This window comes from Mixophyes fleayi, chromosome 4 (assembly GCF_038048845.1).
Source record: "Mixophyes fleayi isolate aMixFle1 chromosome 4, aMixFle1.hap1, whole genome shotgun sequence".
In the NCBI taxonomy this organism is placed as follows: Eukaryota; Metazoa; Chordata; class Amphibia; order Anura; family Limnodynastidae; genus Mixophyes; species Mixophyes fleayi.
In genome coordinates, this window is record NC_134405.1 from 47,219,002 (window position 1) to 47,236,569 (window position 17,568).

At 41.6% G+C, this 17,568-nt stretch overlaps 6 non-coding genes across 6 annotated transcripts; 3 read left to right on the forward strand and 3 right to left on the reverse strand.

Moving 5' to 3' along the window:
• The first annotated feature begins 12,023 nt into the window (after positions 1-12,023).
• Positions 12,024-12,096, forward strand: TRNAK-CUU (transfer RNA lysine (anticodon CUU)). Its single transcript has one exon. It is a non-coding gene; the product is annotated as a tRNA-Lys (tRNA).
• Positions 12,097-12,810: 714 nt separating this feature from the next.
• TRNAG-UCC (transfer RNA glycine (anticodon UCC)) lies at positions 12,811-12,882 on the forward strand. The gene has a single exon. It is a non-coding gene; the product is annotated as a tRNA-Gly (tRNA).
• Positions 12,883-14,132: 1,250 nt separating this feature from the next.
• On the reverse strand, positions 14,133-14,204 carry TRNAE-UUC (transfer RNA glutamic acid (anticodon UUC)). The gene has a single exon. It is a non-coding gene; the product is annotated as a tRNA-Glu (tRNA).
• A 265-nt stretch (positions 14,205-14,469) lies between these two features.
• TRNAM-CAU (transfer RNA methionine (anticodon CAU)) lies at positions 14,470-14,542 on the forward strand. Its single transcript has one exon. It is a non-coding gene; the product is annotated as a tRNA-Met (tRNA).
• A 220-nt stretch (positions 14,543-14,762) lies between these two features.
• Positions 14,763-14,834, reverse strand: TRNAE-UUC (transfer RNA glutamic acid (anticodon UUC)). Its single transcript has one exon. It is a non-coding gene; the product is annotated as a tRNA-Glu (tRNA).
• Positions 14,835-15,380: 546 nt separating this feature from the next.
• Positions 15,381-15,452, reverse strand: TRNAH-GUG (transfer RNA histidin (anticodon GUG)). Its single transcript has one exon. It is a non-coding gene; the product is annotated as a tRNA-His (tRNA).
• Positions 15,453-17,568: the final 2,116 nt, after the last annotated feature.

Below are 17,568 nucleotides of genomic sequence, written 5' to 3' on the forward strand. Positions count from 1 at the left end.
CTTTCGTGTCAAAAAAGACAAAAGTATTGTAGGAATGATTCCTTTATTGGATAACCAAAATACATTTTTATATTTGCAAATATAAAAATGTATTTTGCTTAGCCAATAAAGGTATCACTCCTATAATACTTTTGTCTTTTTTGACACAAAAGTGTTCAACATCATATAGCTTCTGTATGCAGAATTCATAGACTATGTGAAGTTTAAGTTCTTTTTCTTCTTAACGCATTTCAGTTGCTATTAACACTTTCATCAGAAGGACATTCTCCAAATCACATCTGGGTCGACTGTAGTGCAGTGGTGTGGTGCAGTGCAAATGAAATATTGGATGCCAGGCCATCTCAGTTCAAACAGAAGCAACTTTATTTATCTCCTCCTCTCCTCCAGCACAAAAGAGCATAGTTGCAGGTTAAGGGTGTATGACCACTTCAACTCTTCCAGTTCACACTTGCAGCAATAAATAACTCTGCAATTCACACACCCGATGTTGTAGACAGGGCCTGATCAACCACTAGGCTGACCAGGCTGCAGCCTGGGGCGCTGGGTCCCGGGGGGCGCGGCGCTGCGGGTATTTATTTATTTTTTTCATTCTTTTTTTTTTTTCTTCATTCATTTTTTTTTTCGGGGTGGGGGAAAGGGGGTCGCCACAGGGGGGGGGGGGGTCGCTGCGGGGGAGTGGAGGGCTCGACAATCAAAAGCATTGGTGGTCAGTGGTTAGCAACACACAGCCAATCGCCAGGCTGCCTGTTGCTATGCAGCAGACAGGAAGCAGGACGTCTTCACTTCCTATCTGCTGATCTGAGGAGAGAAGCGGCGCTGGCACAACTACAGGTAAGTGAAGGGGGAACTGCTCTGCATATCTATAGGGAGGGGGGAACTGCCCTGCATATCTATAGGGAGGGGGGGAACTGTGCCCTGCATATCTATAGGGAGGGGGGGGAACTGCCCTGCATATCTATAGGGAGGGGGGGAACTGCCCTGCATATCTATAGGGAGGGGGGGAACTACACTGCATAACTATAGGGAGGGGGGGAACTGCCCTGCATATCTATAGGGAGGGTGGGGGAACTGCCCTGCATATCTATAGGGAGGGGGGGGACTGCCCTGCATATCTATAGGGAGGGGGGGAGCTGCCCTGCATATCTATAGGGAGGGGGGGGAACTGCCGTGCATATCTATAGGGGGGGGACTACCCTGCATATCTATAGGGAGGGGGGGAACTGCCCTGCATATCTATAGGGAGGGGGGGGGGGAACTACCCTGCATATCTATAGGGAGGGGGGGACTGCCCTGCATATCTATAGGAAGGGGGGGAACTGCCCTGCATATCTATAGAGAAGGGGGGCGGGGGGCTGCCATGAAAATCTATAGGGAGGGAGAGAGGTTGATATGTATGAAGGAGGGCAGAGGAGGGGGGCTGATATATGTGACTGGGGGAGTTTTGATGTGACAGGGGGGGAAATAGCTGCAAGGGGGATGGATGCAGGGTGGGAGGTAAAGAAAATGGCTGCAGCAGGGGTTAAGGAAAATGGCTGTGGGGGGGGGGTTGTGGTTTAAGAAAATGGCTGCAGGGGGTATTTATAAAATAGAGCAGCTTTGGGGGGCAGAATCTCATGATTGTGTTGTGGTCACATGGGTGGTCTTAGCAATCACTAGAATACTAAATATTAGTGAGATGGGGCTGGTAGAGGTTTGTATTTGATTGACAACAAATATTCAGATATTGCTTATATATGCCTGTCCAATGGGGTACTTTTAGCTGGCCATAATGGAGTGTTTTGTTTTAACTAAAGGGCCTAATCATTCAGGGTTTGCATTATAATACATTTTTGCATTTTCAAAACAGGACGCCAACTTTCCAGAAGCCAGCGAGAGGATAACAAAGTTGCAAGAGAGAAGAGCAAGAACAGGTACGAGACAATGGCACAATCTGTCTAAATTTGAATGCTGGAGAATACACCTGAACATTCATATTCAGGAGTGTTCCTATACACCTATATATCCTGAGGAAGGGGGGGACGCTGCGGCCGTATTAGCCTAGGGCGGCCAGAACCCTTATTTAGTCCCTGGTTGTAGAGACAGTTATTTCTCTGCATCCATCAAAGCTAATCATGTATACTTTCAATCTGTAGATATTGTGCAGAGATTCTTGCACCTCAATAGTACACATCATCCTCTATCTCAGGGACTCTCGCTTCCAACTATCAGCCACACTTCCGCTACACAGCGACTCCCACTCAAGGTATGGGAGTACTTTCCAAAGGACTTCTTCTGCTCCTGTACAGGGTACTTCCCCATTATTCAGGGACCTTCCATCATCTGTCTTGGAATGACTGTTAAGGGAACACTTTCAGATATCTTATAGTTATTAGACATCCCAGTTGTCAGGGATTTCTGCATCACCTTATAGTAGTCACACACTGACTTGCTGACTCACAGTACTATCCAGCATACAGGGCCCAAACGCTACTGCTACACATGGCACTCTCCCTCCTTCTTAGGGCACCTGAATCAGTCTCACACTGCACCTGGCCATGAACTCTCTCCCCGAATGCTGACATCCCTCGGGACTATATCAGGGGCTCTCTTCCCTCCCTGTTGTCACACAAATGTTCCTTTGCGGCAGATGCCACACACTCACCCTTATTCAGGGTCATGGTATATCACTCCTTGCCTCACTCTTACAGGCACACCATCCATACGGCCTTTGTAGTGGGTGACTCCCCCCCAGTGGCGGATCCAGGGGGGGGGGCGATCGGAGCTAGCTGTGCAGGTCCGTTCGGTAGTGACAGTGTGCTGCCCGGCTGCTCTGATTGTGTTTTAAACACAATCAGAGCAGCGGGACAGCACACTGCCACTGCTGAGCGGACCTGCACATACTGTGCAGCCGCCGGCAGCCTTAGACATCAGAAAGGGGACGGGGCCTAAATTGCACCCCCCTAAAATCGCCCCGGGTATATCAATAGTCTAGATCCGCCCCTGCTCCCTCCTCTTGTCCACTAGCATACAGGTGCCTCTTTTGGGTTACCCCTAAAGGAGGGGATCCCCTCAGCAGTCTTACATTCCTCTCTAAACGGCTCTCTTGCATAATGTGGGTTTTTGACTTTCCACTGTCACCAGCACTCTGTAATTACCCATCTCAAGGGCTTTTTTTTTCCCCCTTGGGGCTATTAAATCATGTGGGGTGCTATTCTCTGTAGGGTGGCTTTTGATATATGTGCCCACCCTTCACTTTACTTGCCGGGGACCCAGAACATCCCATCTTCTTCTCTAGTCCCAGCTAAATATGGATCCCATTAGGGCTGAAAGCCAGAGTCTTTATAGACACTGGCTCCCACCTGACCCCCCACATCTTCCAGTGTGGGCGCTTATGCACCGTTAGTCTTGTCACCACTAATGAGGGGTGTGGGCTTTTCCAACTGGTGATGCGACTGCCCGTGTCACTGGTGCCATATTGACATACCCCTGGTGACCTCACCTGCTGTCATCGGGGGGGGCTAATATGGTAATGCTCTATGCATTACACTGTGTCCCAAGAATCTGACCACTCCGCCTACTCAATGCCATTTATCGCATCATAGAGTCTAGTGCCTGCAAATGGGTTTTAATGTCCGTGGTTTGCTAATTGAATATCACAAACACCCCATCAGGCCCCTAGAGCCAAATTGATAGCAGCCAATTAACCGACTAGTATGTTTTTGGAGTGTGGGAGGAGACCTGAGCACCCTAGGAAACCGAAAGCAAACACTGGGAGAACATACAAACTTCACAAAGCTAAGGCCATGAAGTAGCAGAAGTGCTAGCCACTAAGCCACCGTGCTCAGTACTAATCGGTTTGGCAGTTTGTGATGTTTCTCTGATAGCTACACTACTGTGTAAAGTCCTCCAGTGTTTGAGCAGTTTACATACTTATTACGCAGCAGAACTCAATGCTGAAATAAGTGTATAACACAGAGTATTGGTAATAGTGGAAGCAGATCACAAATAGAAATATAGTCTAACGCATTTCTTCACACAATTTCATCAGACGCATATACCATCAGCATTATTTAGATCCCAAGTAACCAATCAAGACTCATTTGTTAATTAATCCACAGCCTTATGTACTAGCGTGACACTCCCGATACCTCTCACAGGGTACCAAATCACGTAAACAAGTGATAAAAGTTACTGCACTTCTGTTGTGAAACACACACAGCACTAACAGGCTTACAATAGTTTCAATTCACAATTGTTTCACCACAACATTCCATCACCCACAATCCTGTGGGTAATGTCACCACACTTTTGGCAGTCACACAGAGGTAGAGTTAGCAGAGCCTAGAAGGAATTCTTGCTACCATTCCTGACCAGCTCATAGGTAGAGGAATGAAGAAGCTCAGTAGCTGAGATGCGCATCAAAGACACTAAAAAAAAGACACTGGTGAGGTATCGGAGTGTGTAGTTTGCAGTGTGGTGAATCCCCTGTTATTGTCACATATAAGCTACAAGTTAACCCGTGCATGATACTCATGCATTCTAATCAAATCAAGCTACTTAAGGTGTTAAAAAGGTTCTTGTCATGCATTTTGGCCTAGCCCAGGCCTCCTCAGGGGAAGAGCGTTACTTCCCGACGCAAGCGCCCTTTTTTAACGTGGTTTTGTCCACATGTCACCACCTCATCATTTTTCTCCATCACCTCATCCTTCATCTTCATCGCCACAGCCTTCATCAAGCTACTTAAGGTGTTAAAAACTCCCCACTGTCACCCCCGGCAACCACCAGCCACTCCCAACTGTCAATTCTCCTTCAAGAAATATATAGGTCAGTGTATAACTCTGCCCAGCAGGTGGCGCTGCAGCTTGGTGTTTTTTTTTCCACACACGCCACTAGGCATTTATATAGTAGATCATTGTGTGCTGTGTTTTTATATGTAATAAATGGGTCTGTCTCAAGTATTTTAGCATTTCAAACACCTGGCCCTTGGGCTGCACGGCGATCCTCGCTCTCTGACGTAATTTTTCCAGCATTGCTGCCTAAGTACAAACCCGACACTTTCAATCCTCCTCTGGATTAGCATTGGCTGACCATAGGTCAGTTCAGATATCCAGGTCTCCTTCCCTGTGAGTACGCGATTCTCTCTGACTCCTGATTGCCTCTATTCATGCCAAGCTAACCTGTGTCTCCTGTTCCACGATCAAGACCTGTGGTATACTGCAGAACATTGCGCATCATCATCATGAATCCTGCTTCTAGGCTAGTGGTTAGCACTTCTGCCTCACAGCACTGGGGTCATGAGTTCAATTCCCGACCATGGCCTTTTCTGTGTGGAGTTTGTATGTTCTCCCTGTGTTTGCGTGGGTTTCCTCCGGGTGCTCCGGTTTCCTCCCACACTCCAAAAACATACTGGTAGGTTAATTGGCTGCTATCAAAATTGACTATAGTTTTTCCCTCTGTGTGAGTGTTGGAATTTAGGGAATTTAGGGAATATAGACTGTAAGATCCAATGGGGCAGGGATTGATGTGAATGAGTTCTTTGTACAGCGCTGCAGAATTAGAGGCGCTACATAAATAAATGATGATTATGATACTGCTCACTATGATCTCAGCGGTTTAGTTCTCTGCAGCTCATCGCTTCTCTATTAAACTTATGTCACCTGTTCCCACGATTAAGACCTGTGGCTATTCTGCAGAACTCGCGCATTATCATCGATTCTGCTCCAAGGCTATACTGCCCATCGGGATCTCAGCGGCTTCAATTCTCTGCAGCTCATCACTTTACTGTCTAAATCCGTGTCACCTGTTCCTCAATCAAGACTTGTGGGTATTCCGCAGAACACTGTGCATCATCACTGATCCTGTACCTATGCTCTACTACCCAGTAGGACCTCAGCGCTCTATGCCACTGTAGTTCCCTCCACAGACTAATCCACAGTCTAGATCTGAGGGTTCACTACAGGGCATCGTGCTTCACCATGGATCCAGTTTCAGGGTTATTCAGCTTTTAAGGATCTCTGCGCATCCACCTTGCTCTCCAGATTCATAGGCCTATGTACTAACCTGCTGTTGCTCCTACATGGCTTCACATGTTCGTTGTATTTTGGTTGTCCATAGCCTGCTCTGTGGCCCCTAGAAGATTATGACCTGCAGTTAGAGAGCAGTCAAGCCCATGTTCCCTTGAGGGGATCCCTGGTAAATACCTCTCTTTCCGTTAGACTCCGCACCTCTCGGAGGGTAGACATTATACGAGCAGGCTTCAAGGTCCATTCTAGCAATGGACTCCGTGACAGCAGGAAAGACAAGTATAAGTTCTAGTTCTCTCCAGATTGGCAACTGTATACACGATATTGGTCTCTGCACAAAAGGCACAAAATCAGGTCATGCAAGGAATGTAGGATGAACTGCAAAAAAAGAGGTGAAATAATGCAAGATTCACAAAAAAACTGGTCATATTAGTACAAATGACATGGGTGAGCAAGATCCACAGCAGCCAGCAGCTCTATCTGCTCCTGTACCCACTGCTGCTTAGCTCACCCTTAGCCAGGTGCGTCCCCAAGGGCCTTGTAACTTGAATAATAATAAAATGCTGTAACAAATATGTGGTAACATTATTTAAATAACCATATATATTGCACTATACAGTAGAAAGCATAATGAATGATATACATGTAGAGGTATGATAATATGCTGCAGGGGGCCGAATATGTGGTGACCGTTAAAAATTTGGAGGAGGGCGCTATCTATGCCTATTAAACTATTAAAGTTTAGCTTAAGTTTATTATTGTTACAGTTTTAAGATTAGAGATTTAACACTTCAATTAAAATTTTGAACAAAAACAAAAAACCTATGAAGCAGCAAATAATAGCTAACCAGTATTTGCTGTAGGTGGCATTTATTACATAGGCTGTATGTTTTAGTTGTTTACATTGGTAAACCTTGCATTGCTACATATTCTACCATAGTCTCTGAAGTAAGATGTATTTGGTATAAATTGGTAAGCACAACTATATTTGATACACAAAGGGTTAAAACCATAGAAAATGAAGTGTATATACAACATTCAATATATGGAATTTTACACAAAATTAGTGGAGTATTGGGGAGAAAATTTATGGTGTATTTTAAAAATTTGTTGGGGGGTGTTTTCTGCTGAAATTAAACAATTAAGTAGCTAAGCAAATAAGGGCATTACCTATTATTGTATTTCATTAATAACCCTTGCAATATATTATGCCATTGTCTCAAAGCACAGCAGGAAGATGTTCTTATATAAACTGGTAACTAAGCCCTTATTTTATACCCATTTCTTTCTATGTCATTTTATTTTGTTCTTACAACTGAAGTATTGTTGGATAACAAAAGATCTGACATCTACCCATTATTCTATGGTCAGAGGATCACAATCTATGTAAAGGTTTCCTCTGAAAAAAAGATTGTCCTCATCCATTGGCTCTATATTCATAATAGGAATGTTATGAAATATAGCAAACAGAGCAATTATCTTGCACACAATTGTCAAAACATGCATGAGGGCTCTTCCAGAGTGACCAAGACAATGAAAAAGGCCTTTAAACAAGAAGAAAGTATTTTTTATGACTGATATGGTGGAGGCATGTGTCAAACTGTATGCCAATGCTTGCTCTGTGTACAGACTATAATGGAGTGAGGAGCCATGGTCATAGAGGGTGAGTGCTGTCTCCTGCAATTAAAATAAACATGTTTTGAGACAAAGGACCATCTATGCAGTAGGCAAAAGCATAAGTCTATGGAACACTGACGTTAAGCTCAGCTGGCAGAAACAAATTGAAAATACACCTTTAGATACATTTTACTGCTCTCTGTGCTTCTGAATAGATATATATTTTTTGTGTTTTCTTAGTCACTATCATTACCACTCCTAATGCAACACAATCTTCATAAGATAAAAAATATTACATTTAATCAACATAATATAATGCAGACAATATGAACTTGTGAATTAGTATAAATAGCTGATGATGATAATATAGCATGTCCATTAATGGAATGGCAATGTTTCTGGTTGCAACACATGAATTAATTTTGTACTGGTGGTATGAGGGTTATATTTGTAGCATTAACTGCATATATGATTAACAAAAAATGAGTAACGCTCTGAAAATTGTTCTGTTAAGCACAAAAGGGAGCCCTTATCCAATGGCAATTTCATAAATTTACTGATGAAAAGCAGGAATGCCTGTATGATCTGTCTCACGATAAGGCAAAAAGCAGCTTGTGACATCACTACCGCAACAGCTACTGTGGACTGGAATTGACTCATATGCACAGAAATGTACCAGCCAACCATTTAGTAAGCAGTGGTATTGCCATCAGATGACTATAGAGGCTCAAGGATGCTCTCTTCTATATTCAGAGATCCCAGGATGACATGGGGTGGGAGCCTAAACTGACTTCTGTGCTCGGGGTAAGGCATCCAAAAGAGGCTCATGCATGACCTGTAAATAACTCCCTGTGCCTGGGCTGTAGCTGCTGCTGCTACTTCTGGTGCCGCCACACCCCTTCTGTAGACATCGATAACATTAAAGGAACCTATATGAGTAAATGAGCAGATATGACACATAAACACAAAAAACAAGGGGAATGATGTAATGTGCATTGATTACATAAGCGTATTCTGAGAAGAAGAATGTAAAAACATGTTGGGAACTTATGTTCTAGACAGATATAATATAGCTCTGATTCTAATTAATTAGCTGATAGGGTCTGCAGTCCGGCAATCAGAAGAGACTATCTAGTGTTGCTGATGTTATTTCATTACACCAGTCTTCCAGTACCCACAAGAGATACCAGTTATCTAAGATTGGCAACTGTAAGTCTATTTCATTTTCATTTACATGCACATACCCTTACAGGTCTTGCCTTATAGTTTCCTGTCCCTCTCCAGGTGTAAGGAGTAGTAAGTGTAATATGCATTATAATCTGCATACAGACAGATGCATATGTTTTGTTTTTTTCCATAAGAACATGTAGATTTTATTTAAATCAACACTACATAACCCCAAATATGCTCAATACTTCTGACACACAAATTGGCCTTCATACATTTGTGAGGAAGTTGACTTTGAAAAATTATTTTTGAAAGGGAAACAACTCACATCTGTCAGATCTAATTCCACGTACGCACATACTGACCTAAGAAAGCAAATACATTTCTATCAAAGTCTGATTAAAAGACATTGATTGAAAAGAAGTAAAGTTTGACTTGGCTACAACAACCAGTAGACAGAAACTCAAATTCAACCTTACAAAAGAACAACAAACCTTCAAAGCTTTGAAATACAATACAGCAATTGTTATCAAACTAGACCAGAGTGTGTATTGTGTGGCAAAATGAGGGGTTAACATTGACCCACTACTGATGTACCTCATAGAAAACCCCTTAGTCCCCCCAGAATCCCCTGAAAAAGGACATGTGGTATTCAGTCTTTGACCATTGAGCATGTTTAAATAAGCCCATAGTGAATCTCTCTCCTTCAGAAAACCAACTCATGCTTTCCGTGTTTGAAGATATTATGTATACTGTCAGGTGCGCACTTGAGGAAGGGGGTGTGCAGTTGCCTGGAAACCACCCTATGCCCATAACTCATTGGCAGTCACAAAAGACATTAATATCATCCTAATAAATATATTTTATGGAAAAAACTCCTCTTTTAATGTTTTGGCTAATGACATTTACAGTAATAAATGGAGTGCTTCAATGATGTAAACCATTGATCACCTCAAATATCAGGTGTCATAATTAAGTCTTCATCAGTGTAAATGCAGACTGTGAGGAGCCCATATAGCAGGGAGCTCTGGAGCTACATGTTGGTTGAGGGTGACACAGAACACTCCAGAGAGATTACAGGTTTCCAACCCATATACAATGGTGGCACATTTCATAGGTGCTTGACTCCCCCTGGATCATGGGAATGAAGGGGTGATTAAAAGGACCATGCCAGGAACAGATTGGAGCTCTGTCTACTCATTGACAGACCTAACTGGCTGTTGCGACTCCTGCAGGACTGCCTTGGACTACGCTTCGCTGCACAAGTGGGACACTCTCGCTGCTCATCTCCAGAACCACGGCATGATCAGACTCAGGATTCCAACACACTGTGCCACCAGTTGTGATAAGATCACGGTATCCTCTCTTGTCAAGAAGAATGCCAGTGGCACTTTCCTTAACTGTTCTTAAATTACAATTGACAAGAGACAATGGCAATTTTGTGTATAGGACAATAGCAACTTAATGTACTCCCTGACTAATAAGGGGTACACATGACCTGATTAACCCCTTAATGGCATACCTCGTTGCCAGCATCATTTAAACTGCGTGCCCTTGTCTCTGAACTTTTGTTAATATTTTGATAATAGTTAATCTCCTGTCACCAGACATAGCAAAATAGGAAAACATTATGCAGATACAAGGAGACATTGTAACAAGCATAGCATACATAGGAATAACACTTAAGGGTTACGCTGAAGGACTGAACAATCCATTAACTAAGCATCTATTATTATTAGTCCTACTGAGCCCTGTTTGAGGTGTCCACTTGTTAATGTCCAAGTCAGCAACTGCTTTGACACCACAACTCAAGTAATGAATTATTGTCTTTTTTATGTGTTATAAAAAAATGCTTTAACATTTTTTGTTTGTTTTAATTCCTGTTATTTGATCTGGCTGTTACGAGCCGCGGCGGTGCCCAGCCGCCGCGACTCACTCACCTGCGTCCCGGCCGTCGCTATGGCGACCGGGACGTCACTTCCTCTCATGTCTCGGCTGTTGCCGGGGCAACGACTAGACGCTCCAGCGCTGCGTCCCGGCATTGAGAAGCCGGGCGCATGCGCTCTACAGAATTACTAACCTGCGGGTTAATGAAGTTAGGGGGCTGGTTTCTATCTGAGCCAGGCCCTGATTGGCTGTCTCAAGTATTTAAGGCAATGAGGTCTGCCACCTCATTGCCGGTTATAGCTTCTGTGCTCCAGTCTGCTGACCTGCTTGTTCCAGTTCCTGTTCCTGTATCTACGTTTTGACTTCCCGTGTATGACCCTTGGCTTCGTATTTGACTTCGCTTGTGTTTCCTGTGACCCTGATCCTTGGCTCGTTTACCCGTTCTGCTACTTTGCCTGTGACCTCTGACCTCAGCTTGTTCATCGTTACTGTTACCTGCTGCCGACCTTTTGACCTCTGCGTGGACCTGACTCTTCTTGTCTGGGTTCTCCCCAGCCGGTACACACTTCACGACCCTCTGTCAGTCTGCAGCCCAGTCTGTCCCCACCATCAGGGGCTCCAGTGAACACCTGACTGGCAGAGTAGACTCCGGGTTGTGTTGTGCCGGCTGGAGGGGTTCCTAACACTGGCACAGTATTTTAGGGTCTATAAATGGCAGTCTGAAGACAAATTTTACAGGAAATAGTGAAAATGCGCTCCCATGTCCTCTACATTTGCTTTAATTAGTACATCCCTTTAGGTTGATCAGTGGTAAGTATTTCAGAATACATTATTTGGATTAATAATTTAAGAAAATAAATTGTGAAAAATAGTCACAGGGGAGATAACCATTGAAACATTTGCAGTGGCGTTAACGGCAAAGCATGTAACTATATTCCCTTAGTGACCACACGATGTCAGTGTTGCTTCAAAGATTAGTGTCAACGCTCCATGTCCGATTTCACACAAAGGAGCCAAAAATGAAAGAAGATACTTTAGAGATGTTGCATACAAGTATCTGCAGGGAATATGTGCAAGTTACGACCTGATAGAGTAAATAAAAACAGGTGGTGTTTAGACCGCGAGTTTACAGAAATTTAATGTTAGAGGGTTTTGATGGAAAAATTATCCGAGATAAGGACTGATTTAACTTTGAATACGTCCTCTCAGAAAGCCATATGTTATAGTAATAACCAGTAATGCAGCACACTTGCACATATCATGTTGTCCAGCCGAAAATTAATGTGTATACGTGAAAATTGAAAGCTCTTACTTTAGTTAAAATTTATTCTGTATCATGGGTTATAGCAAGCCCGGCTAGCTCAGTCGGTAGAGCATGAGACTCTTAATCTCAGGGTCGTGGGTTCGAGCCCCACGTTGGGCGCTTACTTTTTTTTTTTTATATTAGCTGGGTTTAATTTTTTTATTTTTTAATCATATTTTCCAAACGGTGTTTCAACATAAGCTCAAACACTAAACATATACAAACATACACATAACTGACAGGGCCTATTTAGTAACTTTACTTGCTACAATGAAAAGCACTGTTTTGCTTCTCCAACTGTTTGTCTAAGAGATTTTGTACTAGGGGCACAAGGCAGAGCAGACTGATATAATAAGGCTGCCTATAGTTGGTAAACCAACTAGCTAGTTGGCAGAAGGAGTTATAGATTAACCCGATATATTCACAACTCTGACCATCACTCTTGTTCTTAAGTATTGTGTTCCTATGTGTTACATAGCACAGTAACACATGTACTATGCTTTTTAAAAATGCTATATTACCTATGGTGCAAGATAAAAGGTAGATCAATGAGACCAGAAGTGAGATCACAGAAGCTGGATGTCAGGACTGGCTAGAGATTACAACAATCGGATTGCAAGGACCATCGGATCTTCTTCTTTCATCCTTGTTCCCTATCGGTGCCTGCCAAAAGTGAGGAGACACTGAAGCGGGTCCTCTGCCATGCTGGCAGCTATGAGAGTCTAGCTTACAATGGTTTTGAGCCCCTCATATTTATTTCAAGCCTCACTTTAACTATATATTGTATATTGCAGTTTGTACATGTATTAGTTTTCAGAGGATCGTTATCAGCAAGCGTTGGTGGTATAGTGGTGAGCATAGCTGCCTTCCAAGCAGTTGACCCGGGTTCGATTCCCGGCCAACGCAAGTTTATTATATCATCCTTGGGTGAAATTTTATTACCATTATATTTTTCTGTATTTTCTCAACGAACCTATTCCATTATCACAATCGTATCTATTTGCAAATATCTTATATAATAACTACTGAATTCTATTTTAATTTAAAGAGCTTTGAAAAGTCTCCCTCACGTCTTGCAAGTGTTTTTTTTTTTTTTGCTCAACTGCTTGAAAATCACTGTGGACAGAAGTGGTCTGATGAGACTTATGTTCCTCCTATTTAATTGTATTTGTGTAATTTAGTTGTATGCTTTATTCAATTTCTTACAGCAACATTAATGTACACGCTTGGATTTTAAGTTTCAACTGGCAAAAGTTCATACAGAAACTCAATACAGAAATGCAGAGTTGTGTATACAGTCCATTGAAAATACACACTTGCAGAACGATGTATTGACAATACAAAATAGAATGTAAAAGCATAAGTTAAAAATAGATTATTTCACTATATTAACATTTTAAATGTAATCATAATGGTTACAGTCTTACATCTAACACCATCAACAGTGTGGGACATTCATATAAATGAACTTAACAATCACTTTGTTTTTAGTTTTGTTGCTGCGTTTTCGTGTGAACACTTTGCAGCTTATGTATAATTGGATAGTTTTATCCTTATCTAGGGCTCCGTTCTTTCTCCCTATCCGGTATTTGTGTATTAACTGCAGAGGTGCGGATATCAATGCAAACAAACAATGGGACTAATTGCATTGCAGTCGTGCAGCCTAATTGTAGAATGGATTTACATGGCTGACTTGACAATCCTATGGGCAGTGCCTGGTTCTCATTACTTATGTGCGGCTATTATTCAGTGTACAATGGTCATGTACCGCTCACAGGGTAGGCTGCTAAGTCTGTCACAAAAGCACATAAAATGACATAAGATAAATTAAGTTAAATGTGTTGTAAAAAGCGCATAAAACATCTACAGCTGAATACATTGTATTAATAGACTTCAACACAAAGAGTTAACTAGACCTAGAACGGGACAATGTGTACAACCCTTTTATCACCGATTACACAGTCACCTTAGTTTTTGCAGTGTGTTATCTATAGAGGGGATATGTTTGCTTTAGGAAATCTCAATAAAAGCATAGCTCTCTCCAAACGACCATCTAGAAATTAACGTTGTTGTTGTGGATACGCAAAACATATAAACAAGAAAATAAAGAATTTACACATATATTAATTAATATGTATACTAATTAAAAATTAACATTCCCATACCGGGAGTCGAACCCGGGCCGCCTGGGTGAAAACCAGGAATCCTAACCGCTAGACCATATGGGAATTGCTAAGATTACACTCCTTCTTGCAGTCTTTTTAATATGCAGTGTATTCTAGTTTGCATGTATAATATCATTATAAATAGCAGTAGGTGAAAAATATGAGATAAAAGGCCACTTTCATTATCATTCATTTACACGCCCACAATGGAAGCGTCATTCTCCTGACTTATCTGATACAGCGCACAGAACACAAAGGTTTGAATACAAAAGGGAGTGATATCTCTCTTGCTGTGAGAAAGACCTGAGAAGCAGTAACTCCTTATACCGCCTCGTTAGCGCAGTAGGTAGCGCGTCAGTCTCATAATCTGAAGGTCGTGAGTTCGATCCTCACACGGGGCAGTTGTCTTTTATTTTCTAAATTGCAAACCAATTCATTTTGAAGTCATTGCCTGAATGGTCACAAATAAATGACAAAAATACGTACGTACACACATACGCAATTCCCTTAAGTTTTTATAAGAATAGTAATAAAACAAAACATATTATAAAAATTTTAATAGACACATTTTACAAACTTACAAATGTAATATTTCATATGTATATAAATTAAAACTTTACATTCCCATACCGGGAGTCGAACCCGGGCCGCCTGGGTGAAAACCAGGAATCCTAACCGCTAGACCATATGGGAAATCTTGCATATTATTTGATTCAAGCAAAACATATAATGTACTGTGCTATAGACTAAATAATATACTGATGGAATAATTCTATGATCAAACATGTCTTGAAGGTGAGAAGCGCATGACTAGTATAGCTTTGGTCCAGAAATAAAGACTATTTATACCAGGCCTGTCCAACCTGCGGCCCTCCAGGTGTTGTGAAACTACAAGCCCCAGCATGCTTTGCAGGTAGACAACCAGTTAATAGCTGGAAGGGCATGCTGGGACTTGTAGTTTCACAACATCTGGAGGGTCGCAGGTTGGACAGGCCTGATTTATACAATTTGTGCCCTGTATCCTTAGATCAGTAGGGGAAGTAGGGCTCATTCAGATAAACGTTGCTACAACATTTTCACATCTCATTTTTAGTATGCAATACACTTATAAACCCGCTTTGAAACCACTTTGGTCATTGATGCCAGTGTGTACATGTACATAAATGTCCTCATGCATTGTAAATCAAAATGAATGTCTCAACTAATGATATGGGGGGAAAAAAAATAGTAAATAAAAAATGCCGTGACCCGGATTCGAACCGGGGTTGCTGCGGCCACAACGCAGAGTACTAACCACTATACGATCACGGCTGGATACAAAGAACTGGTGGAGTGGAGCAGCTAATAGGTTATGGAGTGACGTCACGGTAAAGACTCTTACAATGGATTTCTGGAGACGCACAATACAGTGTTGGAGCTGACTACAGTGTTGAAGTTATATCACTGCTCATCGTGGTTTACAACAATCAGTAAAGTTAAAACAGTTAAAAAGCAATTCTTATCAGTTAAAATATGGCAAACAATACAAAATATTTAATCTTGCTGATGTAACAAAACAACAGTGTGTTGTGTATGCCACAAGGATGGAGACAGTGGTGCTGTATCTAATCCGTCTGCTCTTAACCCTGTGTGGTGAGAATACCAATCTTGACCAAGATCTATAGATTAGGTCCCAGCTCCCACAAAGCTATGAGAACTTGTAGAAGTCCCAGCATTGTCTGTGCACTACATGTACACAAACATTAACATATATATATATATATATATATATATATATATATATATATATATATATATATATATATATATATATATATAATATAGCTTTATATATCACAGAATAATACGATCATCTATACAAAGTGTTGGGAGTAAAAACACATATATATTATAAAATAATCACATATTTTGTGCAGATAAAAAAAGACTATTTTAATACACAGAACAAAGTACACATGCAGAAATATAATGACATATAACAAGTTACATGTATATAAGTGTACAACAGAAGTTTCTAATAACTGTGTATCCTGCACTGTATATTAATGGTTAGTGAGAAAATGTGGGGAATAAGATGATGGATTTTACTGACAATGTATCACAGTATAGAAAATATAACAAATATTTTTAGGTTTTTTTTAAAAGCTTGCTCAAGAGCTGCACCTATTTAGGAATGGTTAAAATAAAACCAAATGGGGGCATATTACCAGTATTTTTACTTGTCTGCAAGACACAATTGATAGGTCTATAGGTGCAGTTTTTTTAAAGATTTTGTTTTTTACCCACGTTAAATAATACACATAAAATCTCTTATCCAGGAACCAGCTATCCAAACAGTTAAAGAATAACAGGATTAATTTTACAATATACATTAGAAAATTTCAGACACGGCGCTTCAATTACAGAGAAACACTTGATCAGGAAAAGCCAAAGTAAAAAGCATTCAGAATAATAATATGAGAATTATAGCAGCTATGTTTCCAAATTCCAGTAAAATTAGGGGCCAATTCAATTCGGCCATGTTATTCTAGTAGCAGCGCGGCGCTAATAGTATTACTGTTCATATGGTAATTTTAATCCGGATCTTTGCTCACGGCCCTGAGGGCTGCGAGCAAAAGTATGTGTTAAAATTACCGTACTAACAGTAACTCTGCTATTACTGTAGTAACGGTCATAGTGCGCAGGCCGCGTTATTCCTAGAATAACTTGGCCGAATTGAGTTGGCCCCTTTGTCATAGAAGGCTGTATGTGGTATCTTGTACATCCTACTGATGGAGATTATCTGTATCTCTGCCCATGGGATGCAGTAGAGCAGTGTTGGCTAACCTGTGACACTCCAGGTGTTGTGAAACTGCACGGCCCAGCATACCTTGCCAATATATAAGTTTATTGCTGGAAGGGTATGCTGGGACTTGTAGTTTCACAACTGGAGTGGCACATGTTAGTACAGCTTTGCATAATATCATGGTGCTATATAATTAACTAGTAATTAAAAAATTATTCTTTTACAGGATACAAACGAGATACCAAGCAAAAAGCCCTTCACATGACTGTCATAAGTGGTAAAAGAATATCAGAGTCAAAGAACATTCCTATGGAAATGATTGTGATGGGGAATATTTAATGTAGACCAGCTGTTTGTTAATAGAGGTTACTGACTTGGGACTACCACAGGCTGCATCATATTCAGGCCCATCAGTAGCGGCCTTGTTTCAGCTTAGCACTGTATTAATATATGCCTGACAACATAACAAACAACAGTGATCATTGTAATAAATGTAGACACTTATTATTTTGGTTATACACCCGATGCTTCGGTACAATAGATGTTGGGGCCATGCAGGTCTAAAAGCATAGATCCTGGGGGGGGGGGGGGGTCCTCACATCACCTACGCACTGGGAGAGGGAAGTGGTGCAAACCTAGCTC